We start from the raw sequence: 19,257 nt of genomic DNA, 5'->3' as shown, positions 1-19,257 counted from the left end.
TGCAGGAACAGCTGACACACTCCAGCCACATGAGGTCTAGCATTGTCTTGCATTAGGAGGAACCCAGGGCTAACCGCACCAGCATATGGTCTCACAAGGGGTCTGAGGATCTCATCTCGGTACCTAATGGCAGTCAGGCTACCTCTGGCGAGCACATGGAGGGCTGTGCAGCCCCCCAAAGAAATGCCACCCCACACCATGACTGACCCACCGCCAAACCGGTCATGCTGGAGGATGTTGCGGGCAGCAGAACGTTCTCTACGGCGTCTCCAGACTCTGTCACGTTTGTCACATGTGCTCAGTGTGAACCTGCTTTCATCTGTGAAGAGCACAGGATTTGCCAATCTTGGTGTTCTCTGGCAAATGCCAAATGTCCTGCACGGTGTTGGACTGTAAGCACAACCCCCACCTGTGGATGTCGGGCCCTCATACCACCCTCATGGAATCTGTTTCTGACCGTTTGAGCAGACACATGGACATTTGTGGCCTGCTAGAGGTCATTTTGGAGGGCTCTGGCAGTGCTTCTCCTGCTCCTCCTTGCACAAAGGCGGAGGTAGCGGTCCTGCTGCTGGGTTGTTGCCCTCCTACGGCCTCCTCCATGTCTCCTGATGTACTGGCCTGTCTCCTGGTAGCGCCTCCATGCTCTGGACACTACGCTGACAGACACAGCAAAGCTTCTTGCCACAGCTCGCATTGATGTGCCATCCTGGATGAGCTGCACTACCTGAGCCACTTGTGTGAGTTGTAGACTCCGTCTCATGCTACCACTAGAGTGAAAGCACCGCCAGCATTCAAAAGTGACCAAAACATCAGCCAGGAAGCATAGGAACTGAGAAGTGGTCTGTGGTCACCACCTGCAGAACCACTCCTTTATTGGGGGTGTCTTGCTAATTGCCTATAATTTCCACCTGTTGTCTATTCCATTTGCACAACAGCATGTGAAATGTATTGTCAATCAGTGTTGCTTCCTAAGTGGACAGTTTGATTTCACAGAAGTGTGATTGACTTGGAGTTACATTGTGTTGTTTAAGTGTTCCCTTTATTTCTTTGAGCAGTGTATATAAAAAAACCACTGAAAATAAAATATTATTTATTTTATTTGATGTATTTTTAGGACCCACTGCAGTACCTTCGTGGAACCCCAGTTGAAAACCCCTGGCCTAATAACATGACTTCTCCATTGTGGTTAGACCACATGAGAATGGATAACATGTTTTATATGCTTCACCTCATGTGTCAGAGTTTATGCCCTGGTTGCCAAACTTGCCATATTTGTTTGGAGATAAGAGATAGGCTGTGCCAGGTACCTACAGTTTCTTTTAATATGCAAATCAATAAGTTGTCACATGTTAGCCCCAACTTCACATGGCCAAACCCTACAGCCTTACTCAAGCTGAGATGAGCTATTATATATATTCATTTATTTGCCAAAGTACAGTGCTCCTACCTAGAAACAGAGGGCAGCAGTGCTATTGAAATAGACACCCGCAGACTAGTTCGTAGCCGACATGATCCAATTTAAGCTTATTTAAATATGCCTGCAACCATGAGAATATAGGAGATTAACAAAGTCAACTGAACAGAATTGATCAACAGGCTAACGGTCCAAAATGAGGGCAGATACCAATACACAAATCAAATCAAATCACATTTTATTTGTCACATGCGCAGAATACAACAGGTGTAGTGAAATGAGGTGCGCCTTACAGTGAAATGCTTACTTACAAGCCCTTAACCAACAATGCAGTTAAGAAAATACCCCCCCAAAAATGAAGAGATAATAACAAATAATTAAAGAGCAGCAGAAAATAAAAATAGCAGGGCTGTATACAGGGGGTACCGGTACAGAGTCAATGTGCGGGGGCACCGGTGTCGAGGTAATTGAGGTAATATGTACATGTAGGTAGAGTTATTAAAGTGACTATGCATAGATAATAACAGCGAGTAGCAGCAGCATAGAAGGGGGGGGGAGGGGGCAATGCAAATAGTCTGGGTAGCCATTTGATTAGCTGTTCAGGAGTCTTATGGCTTGGGGGTAGAAGCTGTTTAGAAGCCTCTTGGACCTAGACGTGGCGCTCCAGTACCACTTGCCATGCGGTAGCAGAGAGAACAGTCTATGACTAAGGTGGCTGGAGTCTTGGTATAGAGATCCTGGATGGCAGGAAGCTTGGCCCCGGTGATGTATTGGGTCCGTACTCACCACGCTCTGTAGTGCCTTTCGGTCGGAGGCCAAGCAATTGCCATACCAGGGAGTGATGCAATCCGTCAGGATGCTCTCGACGGTGCAGCTGTAAAGCCTTTTGAAGATCTGAGGATCCATGCCAAATCTTTTCAGTCTCCTGAGGGGGAATAGGTTTTGTCGTGCCCTCTTCACGACTGTCTTGGTGTGCTTGAACCATCTTAGTTTGTTGGTGATGTGGACGTCAAGGAACTTGAAGCTCTCAAACTGCTCCACTACAGCCCCATTGATGAGAATGGCGGCGTGCTCGGTCCTCCTTTTCCTGTAGTCCACAATCATCTCCTTTGTCTTGATCACGTTGAGGGAGAGGTTGTTGTTCTTGCACCACACGGTCAGGTCTTTGACCTCCTCCCTATAGGCTGTCTTATTGTCGGTGATCAGGCCTACCACTGTTGTGTCATCAGCAAACTTAATGATGGTGTTGGAGTTGTGCCTGGCCGTGCAGTCATGAGTGAACAGGGAGTACAGAAGGGGACAGAGCACACACCCCTGAGGGGCCCCGTGTTGAGGATCAGCGTGCCGGATGTGTTGTTACCTACCCTTACCACCTGGGGGCGGCCTGTCAGGAAGTCCAGGATCCAGTTGCAGAGGGAGGTGTTTAGTCCCAGGGTCCTTAGCTTTGTGATGAGCTTTGAGGGCACTATGGTGTTGAACACTGAGCTGTAGTCAATGAATAGCATTCTCACATAGGTGTTCCTTTTGTCCAGGTGGGAAAGGGCAGTGTGGAGTGCAATAGAGATGGCATCATCTGTGGATCTGGTATGCAAATTGGAGTGGGTCTAGGGTTTCTGGGATAAGGGTGTTGATGTGAGCCGTGTTGATGTGAGCCACAGACGTGAGTGCTACGGGTCGGTAGTCATTTATGCAGGTTACCTTAGTGTTCTTGGGTACAGGGACTATGGTGGTCTGCTTGAAACATGTTGGTATTATAGACTCAGACAGGGAGAGGTTGAAAATGTCAGTGAAGACACTTGCCAGTTGGTCAGCACATGCTCGGAGTACACATCCTGGTAATCTGTCTGGCCCAGGTGCCTTGTGAATGTTGACCTGTTTAAAGGTCTTACTCACATCGGCTGCGGAGAGAGTGATCACACAGTCATCCGGAACAGCTGGTGCTCTCATGCATGTTTCAGTGTTACTTGCCTCGAAGCGAGCATAGAAGTTATTTAGCTCGTCTGGTAGGCTCGTGTCACTGGGTAGCTCTCGGCTGTGCTTCCCTTTGTAGTCTGTAATAGCTGCAAGCCCTGCCACATGTGACGAGCGTCAGAGCCAGTGTAGTACGATTCAATCTCAGTCCTGTATTGATGCGTTGCCTGTTTGATGGTCCGTCGAAGGGCTTAGCGGGATTTCTTATAAGCTTCCGGGTTAGAGTCCCACTCCTTGAAAGCGGCAGCTCTACCCTTTAGCTCAGTGGGAATGTTGCCTGTAAACCATGGCTTCTGGTTGGGGTATGTACACTACCATTCAAAAGTTTGGGGTCACCTAGAAATGTCCTTGTTTTTGAAAGAAAAGCACATTTTTTGTCCATTAAAATAACATCAAATTGATCAGAAATACAGTGTAGACATTGATAATGTTGTAAATGACTATTGTAGCTGGAAACGGCTGATTATTTTAATGGAATATCTACATAGGCGTACAGAGGCCCATTATCAGCAACCATCACTCCTGTGTTACAATGGCACGTTGTGTTTTCTAATCCAAGTTTATCATTTTAAAAGGCTAATTGATCATTAGAAAACCCTTTTGCAATTATGTTAGAACAGCTGAAAACTGTTGTGCTTATTAAAGAAGCAATAACACTGGCCTTCTTTAGACGAGTTGAGTATCTGGAGCATCAGCATTTGTGGGTTTGATTACAGGCTCAAAATGGCCCAAACCATGAACTGTCTTCTGAAACTCGTCAGTCTATTTTTGTTCTGAGAAATTAAGGCTATTACATGCGAGAAATTGCCAAGAAACTGAAGATCTCGTACAACGCTGTGTACCACTCCCTTCAAAGTACTGCGCAAACTGGCTCTAACCAGAATAGAAAGAGGAGTGAGAGGCCCCGGTGCACAACTGAACAAGAGGACAAGTACATTAGAGTAGCTAGTTTGAGAAACAGACGCCTCACAAGTCCTCAACTGGCAGCTTCATTAAATAGTACCCGCAAAACACCAGTCTCAACGTCAACAGTGAAGAGATGACTCCGGGATGCTGGCCTTCTAGGCAGAGTTGCAAAGAAAAAGCCATATCTCAGACTGACCAATAAAAGAAAAGATTAAGATGGGCAAAAGAATACTGACACTGGACAGAGGAACTCTGCCTAGAAGGCCAGCATCCCGGAGTCGCCTCCTCACTGTTGATGTTGAGACTGGTGTTTTGCGGGTACTATTTAATGAAGCTGCCAGTTGGCTGAACGCCATGACTGGGCATTGGACAGTTTGCTGAAGCAATTCCGCAGTTTGTCTGGGAGGCAGCCTACCACGGTGGTAACCCCACAGCCACTCAGAAACCCAGCTGCTAGCAGCGCCGTCTCATCGACCACTCCACCTTCTCGGGAGCACCGTTTATCCCCCCAGAAACGCTTCAATGGAGCGTAGAGCATCTGTCTGGCGTTTCTTCTAGCTCAGTGTGCCCTCATTTTCGAGCTTCAGCCCTCCTCTTTCCATCTTGGAGCGATCCATCTCATCACGTGGATGTCCGGGAGGGCTCTCACGTGAGCTACTGCTGTATGGGAAGCAGCTGGGCATATGCGTTAGTCTGGAGGGGTTCGTAGGAGAGGTGAAGGTTTTTTACACCCTGTACTCCGGAAGAGAAGCTGCTCAGAAGCTAATTCAGCTTCGGCAGGACTCCTGCAGTGTGGCTGACTATGTGGTGGATTTCCGCACGTTGGCAGTGGAGAGTGCTTGGAACCAGGAAGCACTGTTAGATATGTTCCTGCAAGGCGTCTCGGAGGAGGTCAAGGACGAGCTTGCTGCTCGGGAGTTACCTACGGATCTCGATTCCCTCATCGCTTTGACCATCCAAATCGATGGGCGACTTCGCTCACACATCCAGGGATTCCACCTTGCATCCGAGTCATCCCGGAAGTCCCCGACGATCCTGTTGCCAAGAGAACCCGAGGCTTCCTGACCTTCCCCGAGAGTCGCCGAAGACGGCTGAGTCAACGCCTCCCGAGCCTATGCAACTAGGTAGAGCTGGGCTATTGCCAGCGGAACGGCAATACAGTATTGAAACTAAGAGTTGTGTCATGACTTCCGCCGAAGTCGGTCCCTCTCCTTGTTCGGGCGGTGTTCAGCAGTCGACGTCACCGGCCTTCTAGCCATCGCCGATCCACTTTTCATTTTCCATTTGTTTTGTCTTTGTCTTACACACATGGTTTCAATCCCCCAATTACTTCTTCATTATTTAACTCTCTGTTCCCCGATGTTTGTTTGTGAGTAATTGTTTGTATGTAAGACGGTCCGTTATGTGGGCTCACTTAATTGTATTATATTTGTCTATTTTAAGTAAATTACGTTTATTTACTCATATCTGCCGTCCTGCGCCTGACTCCTCTACACAAGCTACACACAGACCACATTACAAGTTGTCTGTATTGCGGGACTCTTGGTAATTTTGTGTCCTCTTGTCCTTTTAAAGAGATCAGGCTCACTGGTAGGAGTGAGTACTCCTGTGTCACGTCCTGACCAGTAGAGAGGATATTTTGTTATTGTAGTTTGGTCAGGACGTGGCAGAGGGTAGTTCATTTATGTATTACAGGGTTTTTTTGGTCACTGGTCTATGTTTGTATTTCTATGTGTATGTTCTAGGGTAGTTTTCTATGTGTAGGTTGGGTGCTGGACTCTCAATTGGAGGCAGGTGTTTCTAGTTGCCTCTGATTGGGAGTCCTATAAATAGATGTGTGTTTTGTTTGTCACTTGTGGGTAGTTGTTTGAGAGCACTGCTTTTGTTGAGCCTGCTTCTCTGTTCCTGTCGTTAGTTTGTTTATTGTTTTTCCGTGGTGTTCTCATTTTATTTAATAAATATGTTGAGCATGCAACCCGCTGCGCCTTGGTCCCATTCTCTCTTCTACGACAGCTGTGACATCCTGCTTCTCTTGCTCGCACCCCTGTCCATGCCATTCTGCTGTGGGGAAACCAGTCTAAATCTTTTTGGGTCCTCATTGACTCTGGGACTGATGAGAGTTTTTTGGATGCTACCCTGGCTTCTGTGCTGAACATCCCCACTCAGCCTCTCTCCACTCCCATGGATGTTAGAGCGTTGGATGGGCGGTCTATAGGCCGGATCACTCATATTACCACTCCCATCAACCTACGGGTGTCAGGGAATCACAGCGAGACTATTCAATTCCTGCTCATCAAGTCTCCTCAGATTCCAGTGGTGTTGGGATTCTCCTGGCTCCAGTGACCCAATCCCCTCATCAACTGGGCTACTGGCATCATGGGCTGAAGTCCGTTCTGCCACACCCAGTGTCTGAAGTCTGCGCAACCTGCCCCGGGACGTCTTCCCCAGGGCTCGGAAGGTGCCACGGACCTCTCTGCCATTCCCGCGGAGTACCAGGACCTTCGGGAGGTGTTCAACAAGGCCTGGGCTACTTCGCTTCCGCTGCACCGACCATATGACTGCGGGATTGACCTTCTCCCTAGCACCACTCCGCCCTGGGGACGATTGTACTTGCTGTCGGGACTGGAGACCAAGGCTATGGGCACCTACATTGGGGACTCCCTAGCTGCAGGATATATACGTCCTTCGTCCTCTCCCGCCGGCGCAGGGTACTTCTTTGTGGAGAAGAAGGACAAGACCCTGCGCCCGTGCATCAACTACCGGGGACAATGAAATAAGGTTAAAAAACCGCTACCTGCTACCACTCATCTCCTCTGCCTTCGATCCGCTACAGGCGGCCACCGTGTTTTACAAGCTGGATCTACGGAACGCCTACCACCTGGTGCGGATACGGGACAGCGATGAGTGCACAACTCCCGGCCAGTGGCCACTACGAGTATTTGGTCATGCCATTTGTCCTCACCAACGCCCCTGCTGTGTTCCAGGCTCTGGTAAATGATGTTCTCCATGAGTTGTTGAACCGGTTCATCTTCATCTACATTGATGACATTCTCGTCTTCTCCCACTCCCCCCAAGTACATGTGCTCCACGTCCGACAGGTTCTTCAACGCCTCCTGGAGAACCAGCTGTTTGTTAAGGCAGAGAAGTGCGAGTTCCATCGCTCCACCAACCCCTTTCTGGGGGTACATCATCTCAGCTGGGAGTGTCCAGATGGATCCTGGAAAGGTGAGGCCTGTGGTGGATTGGCCCCAGCCTTCATCCAGGGTGCAGCTGGAACGTTTCCTGGGGTTCGCCAACTTCTATTGCCGCATCATCCAGGGATACAGCACCATGGCTTCCCCCCTGTAAGCACTCACCTCTCCCAAGGTCCTGTTCACGTGGTCCCCTGCTGCGGACCGGGCGTTCCGGGACCTCAAACACCGCTTCACCACTGCTCCCATCCTGGTTCATCCTGACCCCTCCCGTCAGTTTGTGGTGGAGGCCGATGCGTCGGATGTAGGAGTGAGGGCGGTCCTGTCCCAGCGTTCTGCCCTGGACCTGAAGCTACATCCCTGTGCCTTCTTCTCCCATTGCCTCAACGCCACAGAGAGAAACTACGATGTGGGAAATCGTGAGCTTCTCACAGTGAAGATGGAGTTGGGGGAATGGAGGCACTGGCTTGAAGGGGCGGAACACTCGTTTATCATATAGACCGACCACAAAAATCTAGAGTATCTCCGCACCGCCAAACGTCTCAATTCCAGGCAAGCTTGATGGGCCCTGCTGTTCACACGGTTCAACTTCTCCCTCTCCTATCATCCGAGATCCAAGAATGTCAAGCTGGATGCACTTTCGTGCCGTTATGGCCCCACAACTATTAACCTGGGGGGTAATAGCCGTGGCACAGCGGTCCCAGCCGAACCCCGGGGGGGTCCTGAAAACCGGATGTTTGTGCCTGACGCAGTCCGCACCGCAGTCCTGGAGGGGGCCCACTCCTCTAGACTGGCCTGCCACCCGGGCTCCCACCGGACCCTGGCTTTTGTTCGACGACGCTTTTGGTGTCCCACCATGGTCCCTGACGTCTCCGCATTCGTCGCCACTTGCACAGTGTGTGCACAAAACAAGACTCCTCGACAAGCTCCTGCTGGTCTCCTCCAACCTCTGCCTGTCCCTCACCATCCCTGGTCCCACATCTCCCTGGACTTTGTCACGGGTCTTCCCCCATCTGATGGCAACTCCGCAACTCTGGCAACTCCGTCTTCTGGACCCATGGACTGCCGGTCGTCATGGTCTCTGACCGGGGCCCTCAGTTCTCGTCTCGGTTCTGGAAGGCGTTCTGCACTCTCATTGGGTTGTCGGCCAGCCTGTCCTCCGGATTCCACCCCCAGTCCAATGGCCAGTCGGAGCGAGCCAACCAGGATCTGGAGACTACTCTTCGCTGCCTCGTCTCCGCCAACCCTACCACCTGGAGTTAGCAACTGGTATGGGTTGAGTGCACCCGCAACACCCTTCCCTGCTCTGCCACGGGCCTATTTCCTTTTAAGTGTTCCCTGGGGTATCATCCCCCGCTCTTCCCTGAGCAGGAATTCCTTCTGCCCAGATGTTTGTCCGCCGCTGTCGTTGTACCTGGAGGAGAGCCCAGTCGGCCCTCAAGACCACATCCAGGTATTGACGACAAGCGGATCGTCATCAGACCCCGGCTCCCCAGTATCGTCTCGGGCAGAAGGTATGGCCCTCCACCCGGCACCTACCCCTCTGGGTGGAGTCCCGTAAACTTTCCCCCGTTTCAAGCCCGTTCCTCATCTCTATTAGCCCCACTGCTGTTCATCTTCTGTTACCCCATACCCTCCGTATTCACCCTACTTTCCATGTGTCTATGATTAAGCCTGTGTCTCACAGCCCTTTGTCTTCTGTTTCCAGGCCCACCCCTCCTCCCCGTGTCATCGATGGCTATTCGGCATACACGGTGAGACGCCTACTGAGTGTTCGACCACGGGGCAGGGGTTTCCAGTACCTGGTTGACTGGGAGGGTTATAGCCCGGAGGAGAGGTGCTGGGTCCCTGCTAAAAACATCCTGGACCCGGCCTCTCACCACCGGCACCCCAGTCAACCAGGTATGCGCCCAGGTAGGACACCAGGTGGCACCCCTGGGGGGGAGGGGGTACTGTCATGCCCTGATCTGTTTCACCTGTCCTTGTGATTGTCTACATCCCCCTCCAGGTGTCTCCCATCTTCACCATTATCCCTGTGTACTTATACCTGTGTTCTCTGTTTGTCTGTTGCCAGTTCGTCTTGTTTGTCAAGTCAACCAGCATTTTTGTATCAGCTCCTACTTTTCCCCAGTCTCTTTTCTCATCCTCCTGGTTTTTGACCCTTGCCTGTCCTGACCCTGAGCCCGCCCGCCTGACCACTCTGCTTGCCCCTGAGCCTGCCTGCTGTCCTGTACCTTTGCCCCTGTTGCTGTAATAAACATTGTTACTTCGAGACTGTCTGCATCTTACCTTATCCTGATACTAAAGTGTTCTGGTGAAAGTAGTACTTGAAGTCTGAATGAATAACGCGGAAAAGAGGAGAGAGGTGGATGTGAAAGATGGAGACCGGGGTAGAGAGGTGGATGTGAAAGATGGAGACCGGGGTAGAGAGGTGGATGTGAAAGATGGAGACCGGGGTAGAGAGGTGGATGTGAAAGATGGAGACCGGGGTAGAGAGGTGGATGTGAAAGATGGAGACCGGGGTAGAGAGGTGGATGTAAAAGATGGAGACCGGGGTAGAGAGGTAGATGTGAAAGATGGAGCCCGGGGTAGAGAGGTGGATGTGAAAGATGGAGACCGGGGTAGAGAGGTGGATGTGAAAGATGGAGACAGGGTAGAGTGATGGAGTAAAAACTTTGCACTCGTCTTTTGCTACTAGCTATAACTATACTGATAACTTCTTTAATGAGGAAAAGTGTAGTTACTATGACTGATATGTGGTTGTCTCAATTAGTGCATTCATCTTAAGATAGCTAACTGTAAGTCGCTGTGGATAAGTGTCTGCTGAATTACTCAAATGGGAAGGACTGGAGGGGAGAGGCATATGTAAAAACAGAAATTGAGGAATGACGCAAAAATGAGGTGAGATAATGAAGATGGAATCACACTCAAACTGTGTTGGATAGGATGGCAACAAGCTCTCTGAGTGGAGTGCATAATGAATTCCATTAGAAGATGTGTGTATGTTCATTTGTGTGAGAGAGTGAGAGGAAATTGGTTCTCTGCTTCCAGGCGATATAGAAGGAAAGATCCTCAGAGACTACATGCTCAGCCCAGACAGAGCTCTATGCTATATAGCAATAATGTGCAACATAAGTACATTAGAGCTTTAATAGTTCTCAAATTCCACATTCCCCTCAATTCCTAATTTTCCAGATTTACACAAATCCTATATGTGGGTCATGAATCTGTCAGGAATGACACCATGTTTTATTCAATTGGATTTCTGTCATTAATACGAAAGGCTTGTTTGTCATCCTCCCTGATCTTGTTGTTGGAGAGGTCAAGGCAGTGGGGGTTTGTGTTGGGAGGGAGCATTTACAGGCAAACACATGCCACATGCACTCTTAAAATCAATTGTTACGAATCCCTTTGGCCCGGCAGTCTAGGGGGGATGGCATCGAGACCCGTAACATAACTCATGCAAATTATAAATGGTGATAAAGTAACAGTGAGAACAAATAACCACAGACAACTTATAATCTACCGTCAAACACTATTGGTTTATTCCTTAAACACACGGTAATGGGGTGTGAGAAAAGGGGCTGAGCTGGACCCAAGGAAAGAAACAATAATCCAAAAACACCCCTGGGCTAGACTAGCCTATTTCAATAACAGCTAGCTAACTAACCAAAAATACAGTGGGTGGTCTGCCCAGTTCTAACTAGGGTATTTAGACAACAATTAGCTACGGGTAGTGGATGCCCATGGGCGACTTGTCTTGTTACCCCCTTTTCCCACCATCAAACAAACAGTCAAACAACAAAACAATACTCATAGGTACCGGACAAATGTGACATGTATGGGCAAAAACAAACGAGCGATCTGCATACAAAGAGAGAGAGCGCGATATAGCGAGAGCTTGAGACACAGAGAGATTTAACACAGAGAGAGATTGAACTCCAGAGAGAGAGATTGACTGGGGTTTTAAACCAAGGGAAAGGGATGTGATTGGGTAATGGAAAAGGAGCAGGTGTCTTCTGATTGATGACTGATTGGGGAATGATGATTGCCACCTGTGAGGAGGAGAAGGAGAGAAAATAAATACACATACAGGATACACACTACCTGTATCCGTAACATCAATGAATAAATATAGCCCTTCATGCTTAACAAGTCAGGAATGACACGCTGCATTTACAGGCAAAGACAGAGACATACTCACATCAACATAAAACAGGTAAAATGCATACGTAACAACACAGGGGACATAAAACTCAGACAGTTGTAAACAAAAATAGACAGAGAGACAGAGAGAGGAGGGGGGGTATCAGCGATAGAGAAAGAGTAAGAAAGACGAGAGTGGTGTCTGGGGTGGGATGATGACAGCCTCTGGCTCTGCTCCATCACTGACGAAAGCTGCTCAGCCCCTCAGTTGCCATGGAGACCTGCAGGAGCAGCCAGAGAAAAAGAGGGGATAGGGAGAGGGGAGGGGCATGTGAGGGAGAAATAGAGGAGAAAGAGCTGGAGGGGAGAGATAGGCAGAGGGAGGGATAGAGAGAGGAGAGAGAAACATACTGCAAGCAATTGGAGCACAGCTAGTCTGCAGAGACGGGAAAAAGCGTAAGGTACGAGAAAATAATGGTAAATGTTCAGTTAGCTATAGGTGGGTGAGAGAAATAGAGCACGAAATAGGAAGAGAACAACAGACAGGAATATAGAGATTCAAAATGGATGTACAGTCGGAGAGTAGCGAACCCTCGCCATGCGATCCCCAGCCTCCTGGAAAAATCAGAAAAGCTTTCAAGCTGTTTGGGAAGCGCAAGCCAGGCAGCATCTTCTCCATACGTGGCAAAGGCGAGGGGAACAACAAGTCACCTATCGCCAGGAGCAAGACAGTGGACGGATTAACGGAGTCCGTGGCAGCAGAGTTGGAGCTGGAGAAGGACAAGGAGCCAGAGAAGGAGCAGGAACCAGAGGTGAGTCAGAGAGAGGAGCAGGAACCAGAGGAGGAGCCCCTGGGTGATGATGGAAATCCCTCCATCCCTTCTGCCGACCTTCCCTCCATCTCCTCCATGAACTCCGCCAAATCCCTCAGCTTTCTGATGAAGCTGCAGCGCAGCCGACAAGGAGGAGTAGACCGGAGGTTCCGTACAGAGTCTCAGCCAACAATACGCCAGCGTCGGGGCTTGAAAGGTCTCTTCGGCAGTATGGGATGGAACCAGCGAGAGGAGGCCAGCGACGAGACCGATACCCCTCCGAGCCGCCCCCTCATGTCGTCCTGTACAAACAGCATGGAGATTATCAAGGAGGACATGACTTTGACCCCCAGACCTGTGCCTCACAGCCTGGACGTCCCAGAACCTGAGCCTGGACAAGAGTTCCCTGTTTCATCCAAGAGCCCCACAGTGCATGAGAGCTCAGCCTCTATCCCACCAGAGACAATGGCTCTCTCAGCGGCTACAAACAGTGTCACTGGATCTAATGAGGATGTAGTGTCGCCTCTGCCCACCACTGAACCACCACCGTTTGATCCTGCTGTGGATCGTCTGAGGTCGCTGCTTGCAGACATCTCCTCTCTGATAAGCTTCGACTCGCTGACCGGATGTAGAGACATCACTGCTGAAGTGGAGGCAGAGTGGGGCAAAGCCAGCACCACTGTCGGAACCGGACCTGGGACCAATGGAGCTGTGGTTGGAGAGAAAACCTCATCAACTACTCTTTCAGCCAAATCTGCCCCTTCCCCTATACCAACCCCTGCTCCTACTGCTGCTAATTCATCTAGTACAACCCCTATCCCAATGCTTACCCCTTCCTCTGCCCCTACTACCAAACCTACCTCCACTTTTACCCCTACAACCAAACCTGAACCTACCAGCTGGTCGATAAAACCTGAACCTAACACTATTGCGACAACCAAACCCTCAACTACGCCCACAATTATCACTAGCCCTACCACCAAATCAAGCCCCACCCCTTTAACAAAACCCTCCCCTCCACCAACAACAAAATCCACCCCAAGCCCTGCCCCTATTGGCATCACTGCTACCTCTACTTTCAAACCTGCTCCAGTAGTAACCTCATCCCCACCTCCTGCTCCAATGGTAACCTCATCCCCACCTCCAGCCCCTGTAGTAGCCTCATCCCCACCTCCTGCTCCAATGGTAACCTCATCCCCACCTCCAGCCCCTGTAGTAGCCTCATCCCCACCTCCTGCTCCAGTAGTAACCTCATCCCCACCTGCTCCAGTAGTAACCTCATCCCCACCTGCTCCAGTAGTAACCTCATCCCCACCTCCTGCTCCAGTAGTAACCTCATCCCCACCTCCTGCTCCAGTAGTAACCTCATCCCCATCTCCTGCTCCAGTAGTAACCTCATCCCCACCTCCTGCTCCAGTAGTAACCTCATCCAAGCCAGCTCCTGTAACCACCCCAGCCACTTTTACCTCTGCCCCACCACACAAAATGATATCTGCCCCATGTCTGGATTCCATTACCGCACCTCCTTCCCTAACATCCTTTTATCCAATGGCTGTCCTGAGCTCAGCATTTAAAATTCCCTTTATCCCGGTTCCAGTGCCAGCCTCAGTCACTAGCCCTGCTCCTGTACAAACCCCCTCTTCAATTCTAGCTGACTCAAAGGCTCCCCCTGCCCCTACTCCAAAACCAATCCCTATGTCTAAGACTCCTCCTTTCCCTACCCCTGCCCCTACTACAACTCCAGTCCCTATGTTTAAGACAACCCCTGTCTCTACCCCTGCCCCAGTCCCTTCCTCTATGCCCTCTCCTGTTCTCACCCCTCTCCCTCTGCAGGGTACACCCCTTGCCTCTGCTCAGGTGAAGGGTTGTGAGCGCAAGATCTCTCTGAATAGAGGAGAGGACATGACGAGTCCAAACGGCATGGATGTGCGGGGTGCCTGGAAAAATTCACCCATGAGAGAAGAGAATCGTCATGTTACACAGAATGATATACACATGGTCCCCCAGGGCCCCCCCACAGAGAAGAAGACACGCCCAGTGAGGGCAGCAGGGCTCAGTAAGATCCCTGTCTGCAGTGGAGGCAGGACGGGCAAGTTGCCACTCCGTGAGAGTCAGCCCACTGACCACAAGGGGTGCTGGGACCCACCTATTACAGGGCTGGAAGAGGAGAGTCAACGCCCCAGCTTACGGCACGGAGTCAGCAAGGACACAATTAGTAACTCCTCTGCTGAAGCTGAAGTAGAGGCCAGCCTGTCCCCTGTAAAACATAGCCCGGAGGAAAGTCGCCAGCTCCGGCAACCCACAGTCTACAGAGGTATACCACGTGACTCCAAGATCCCTGTCAAGCTGGGAGTCCAGTCCAATATCCCTGTCCCCCAAGGAGCTAAGGAGCCCCCGCGCTCCAAGATACCTTTGTCCAAGGTTCCTGTCCGCAGGATCAGCAATAAGCTCACAGCCACCACAGCTTCCAGCGCTCAAATCAGAAAATGATACTAAGAGACTGCTTCAAACATAAACATCCAAATGGTGCTTTCACTCAAAATCATTATTTTAATATTATCACATGGGCACCCTTTGCCCTGTATATTTACAAAGACAGTTCAATAATTGTTTTGCTCTGGTTCATCTTCATGACTTTCTCAAATGGCTCTCTATCCCACATCGCTGTCGTCTCTTACTTATCCACACCAACAACAGCTTCAGAGCAACACTAACATGGAGGCTGAGGCTGAAGAACAACAACACATCTCCCCTGGGAACCGGAGTAATGACCATGGCTCCCTTGTATTGTGCCAACTTGACAGATGCATTCAGCCAAGGTTCAGGGCTAATCTCAACCTGGGATAAAATGGTGGTTGAGGAGGACAGTCACAACAACATTTCTTTGAGATGTATCATTAAAGGGGACACGGTACGGTAGCATACCAAGGTCAGAAGCAACAACACATGGAAGAGAGAGACATTCTTAAGGGTGCTTTTTTCCTACTGAATATCAGAGTGAAAAATCTACTTTGTCTACAATACTTTTTATCTTTTGTTACTCCCTCTTTTTGAATAACTGTCTAAAAATCCTGTTTTCTTTTTCTTTTGATAAGTGATACTGTAGCCTTCGTGCCAAGAGAGGGTCCACACCTATGAAGAAACGCAACAAACAAACCAGTATCCTGTAACATCTCTGGATGTACGGCAATATGAGCCAGACGACTCTTCCAATTTTCTCCATGTTTTTTATTTACACTGTGTGGAACCGTACAGACCCTGCCTAGCTGCCTGCTCATAAATAACAATAAATCACACTGTGGACTTTGGGAAAGACTGTTGCTCTGGATGGAGTTCATTATGGATGAGACGGCCCCTATGGAAGGTTTGGACAATATAACGGACCCTGTGAAGTTTGAGTTACACTGAGTAGATGCTGAACACTTCAGATTTCGGAAGGGTGCATCCCTTTACCAATCCCACCAATATATACCTATTCCCCAGGTCGTTGCTGTAAATGATAATGTGTTCTCAGTCAAATTACCTGGTAAAATAAGTATAAATAAAAATAGCGGTAGTCATGCACAGATGAGGACAACATTTGTGTTTATACATGATCTATGTTTCCTATTTAATCAATAAAACAATGTGAGTACACTGTACGCAAGTCACCTTAAAACGACCCTAGATATCTCTAAGTGTGATGTCAAGGATCCATTTCACAACTGCTGTTTTCAGTAACGTGTGACTATGATGCAGTATTTGTATAACAACAGCACAGCGTCTGAAGCAGCTTCATCTGAATAGATAGCGTAGGGATATGTACACACACGATGCAGTTAGCTGGTAGAGATAAATGTGTCAGCTTTATTTTAACAGATGGCATAAGGATTTGCATAGACACTGTGGGTCGAAGAGTGTGTATCTCTCACATTACATACCTAAGGAATTGCTATGCCTATCTTAAGCTGAGATAAATGACACATTGTGTAACTTAATTTCATGTGCGGGTGCATCTTAGGATGTAGAGGCAGCGGGGAGGGATAAACAATGTGTGTCCTGAGGATGTAGAGGCAGCATGGAGAGATAAGTCTATGTGGGTCCTGAGGATGTAGAGACAGCATGGAGGGATAAGTCTATGTGGGTCTTGAGGATGTAGAGACAGCATGGAGGGATACGTCTATGTGGGTCCTGAGGATGTAGAGACAGCATGGAGGGATAAGTCTATGTGGGTCCTGAGGATGTAGAGACAGCATGGAGGGATACGTCTATGTGGGTCCTGAGGATGTAGAGACAGCATGGAGGGATAAGTCTATGTGGGTCCTGAGGATGTAGAGACAGCATGGAGGGATACGTCTATGTGGGTCCTGAGGATGTAGAGGCAGCATGGAGGGATAAGTCTATGTGGGTCCTGAGGATGTAGAGGCAGCATGGAGGGATAAGTCTATGTGGGTCCTGAGGATGTAGAGGCAGCATAGAGGGATAAGTCTATGTGGGTCCTGAGGATGTAGAGGCAGCATGGAGGGATAAGTCTATGTGGGTCCTGAGGATGTAGAGGCAGCATGGAGGGATAAGTCTATGTGGGTCCTGAGGATGTAGAGGCAGCATGGAGGGATAAGTCTATGTGGGTCCTGAGGATGTAGAGGCAGCATGGAGGGATAAGTCTATGTGGGTCCTGAGGATCAATAGTATGTGTATGTTCATACAGTATGCATGAGTAAGAGACAGTATCAGCAGTGAGGGTAGGGCTCAATGGCGAGGTGACAAACCATTCCACCCCAAAACAGTCTCTACTGCAGTGGCATTATGTTAGGCCTGACACCATTAGAACAGAGGAGGGGAGGGACGAAGAGAGGACAGCATGGGAAAGAGGCAGTCTTCTGGTCCTTTAACTAACCTCCTGGCCCGCTACCATATCCTGTAGGCATTATAATGATGACTGTGCACTGGGATGGTCCAATCTCGGTAGAGCAGCATTCTGCCATGCTCCAAACCCACTGACCTGGTGATCGGCGGCTAGTCGTTTAGCAAAAGGAGAGAGAAATAAAGGATGGATATTTCAGCAATAAGGCCGGAGAGGGTGTGGTATTTGGCCAATATACCACAGCTAAGGGCTGTTCTTAGGCACGAAGCAATGCTTAGCCATGGTATATTGGCAAAATGTACCACAAACCCCTGAGGTGCCTTATTGCTATTATAAACTGATTACCAACGTAATTAGAGCAGTAAAAATAAATGTTTTGTCATACCCGCGGCTGTCAGCCAATCAGCATTCACGGCTCGAACCACCCAGTTTATAATTATAGATGAAGCGCAAGGCAGGCTGCACAAACACAGCTCTGTTCACTAAGTGAAGCCAGAGACCCTGAGCAGAGAAGAGAGCAGTCGCCGTTTCACAGGAAAAGCATGAGATACTGAATTAGACATCAGGACTGTGAAAACGTATCACCCTGCTAAAATAGAACAATATCCTCCCCAGGCTCTATCTATCTACGAAGCAAGCAGGACATGAGAGAGGCTGGGTGGGACAGAATTAGGTGGAAGTAAAAGTTGTTTCAAAGGATCGAGGGGAGTTGTTCAGGATAATATGAAGTGGAGTATGCGATAGATAGGAACATGGAATGTCTACACTGGCAGATTGTTTGGTAGCGAGATGGTGTAAGACAGAAAGGAGTAGCCTGTAGAGTGTTAGCTAGGTCGAGCAGGGAGGTCAGAGGTCAGCCACAGAGACAATAGAGGCATTCATGAGAGATAATTATGGATTTTCACTGGAAATGTTGATGATGGGGGCAAAGAAAAATCTGGGATTATAATGAGCACAGATCAATTTGATTCTCTGTAGTTTGAGTCTCTTTAGTTTGATTCTCTGTAGTTTGAGTCTCTGTAGTAGTGTTTCTCTCTCTCTCTTCAGTCACTGTATGTATACATGACACTGGGACAGATGGAAGCCATTACCAAAGGTGAGGGAGGGTTTACAATGTCAGTGATAAGCTCATTATGCATGTATTATAAGGCCTCCTGAAATTGGAGATGAGAATTTCCATGAGACTTACACAGGAAGCAGATGCATCTATTCCATGTTGTGCTTATTCAATACGGTACATAGGTCTCTATCTGAGCACATACATGTAAACAATGCCCTGAACGGTAACCTTGGTTGCCTGCTATTTACCATAGTTTTACTGTCACGTTGCTTAAATGTTGAATACTATGATGATAAACTATGTACTTTAGTATGGTATAAGACATGCTGATTCTGTCAGGCTGTACAGAAACATCAAGCTGACTGTTTACATTCTCAACCAGCTAGTCAATGTAGTTCTACCAACTAAACCACCCTCCTGCCCCAGATGTTACACAATTTCCCATCCCCACATTGCACTTGGGCAATTCAAAGTGCAGTCCGTGTATGTGTGTGCTCGTCTGCTTCTGCCTCGAGAGAAAGGATGTACTCCTTTTGAAGCTAATTTAGCATGCTCAATTTCCAGTATCTCCATGCCAACCCCACTAGGTCAACCAATGAAAGGGCTGTGAGAGTAGGGAGGAGTGGTCTAGATGTACAGTACCAGTCAAAAGTTTGCACACACGTACTCTTTCCAGGGTTTTTCATTATTTTTACTATTTTCTACATTGTAGAATAATAGTGAAAACATCAACACTATGAAATAACACATATGGAATCATGTAGTAACCAAAAAAAGTGTTAAACAACAGATTCTATATTTTGAGATTTGAGCTTCACCTGGAATGCTTTTCCAACAGTCTTGAAGGAGTTCCCATATAGGCTGAGCGCTTGTTGGCTGCTTTTCCTTCACTCTGCGGTCCAGCTCATCCTAAA

The sequence above is a fragment of the Salmo salar genome, chromosome 11 (assembly GCF_965601325.2).
Source record: "Salmo salar chromosome 11, fSalSal1, whole genome shotgun sequence".
Taxonomy (NCBI): domain Eukaryota; kingdom Metazoa; phylum Chordata; class Actinopteri; order Salmoniformes; family Salmonidae; genus Salmo; species Salmo salar.
Note: the sequence above shows the minus strand (reverse complement) of the source record.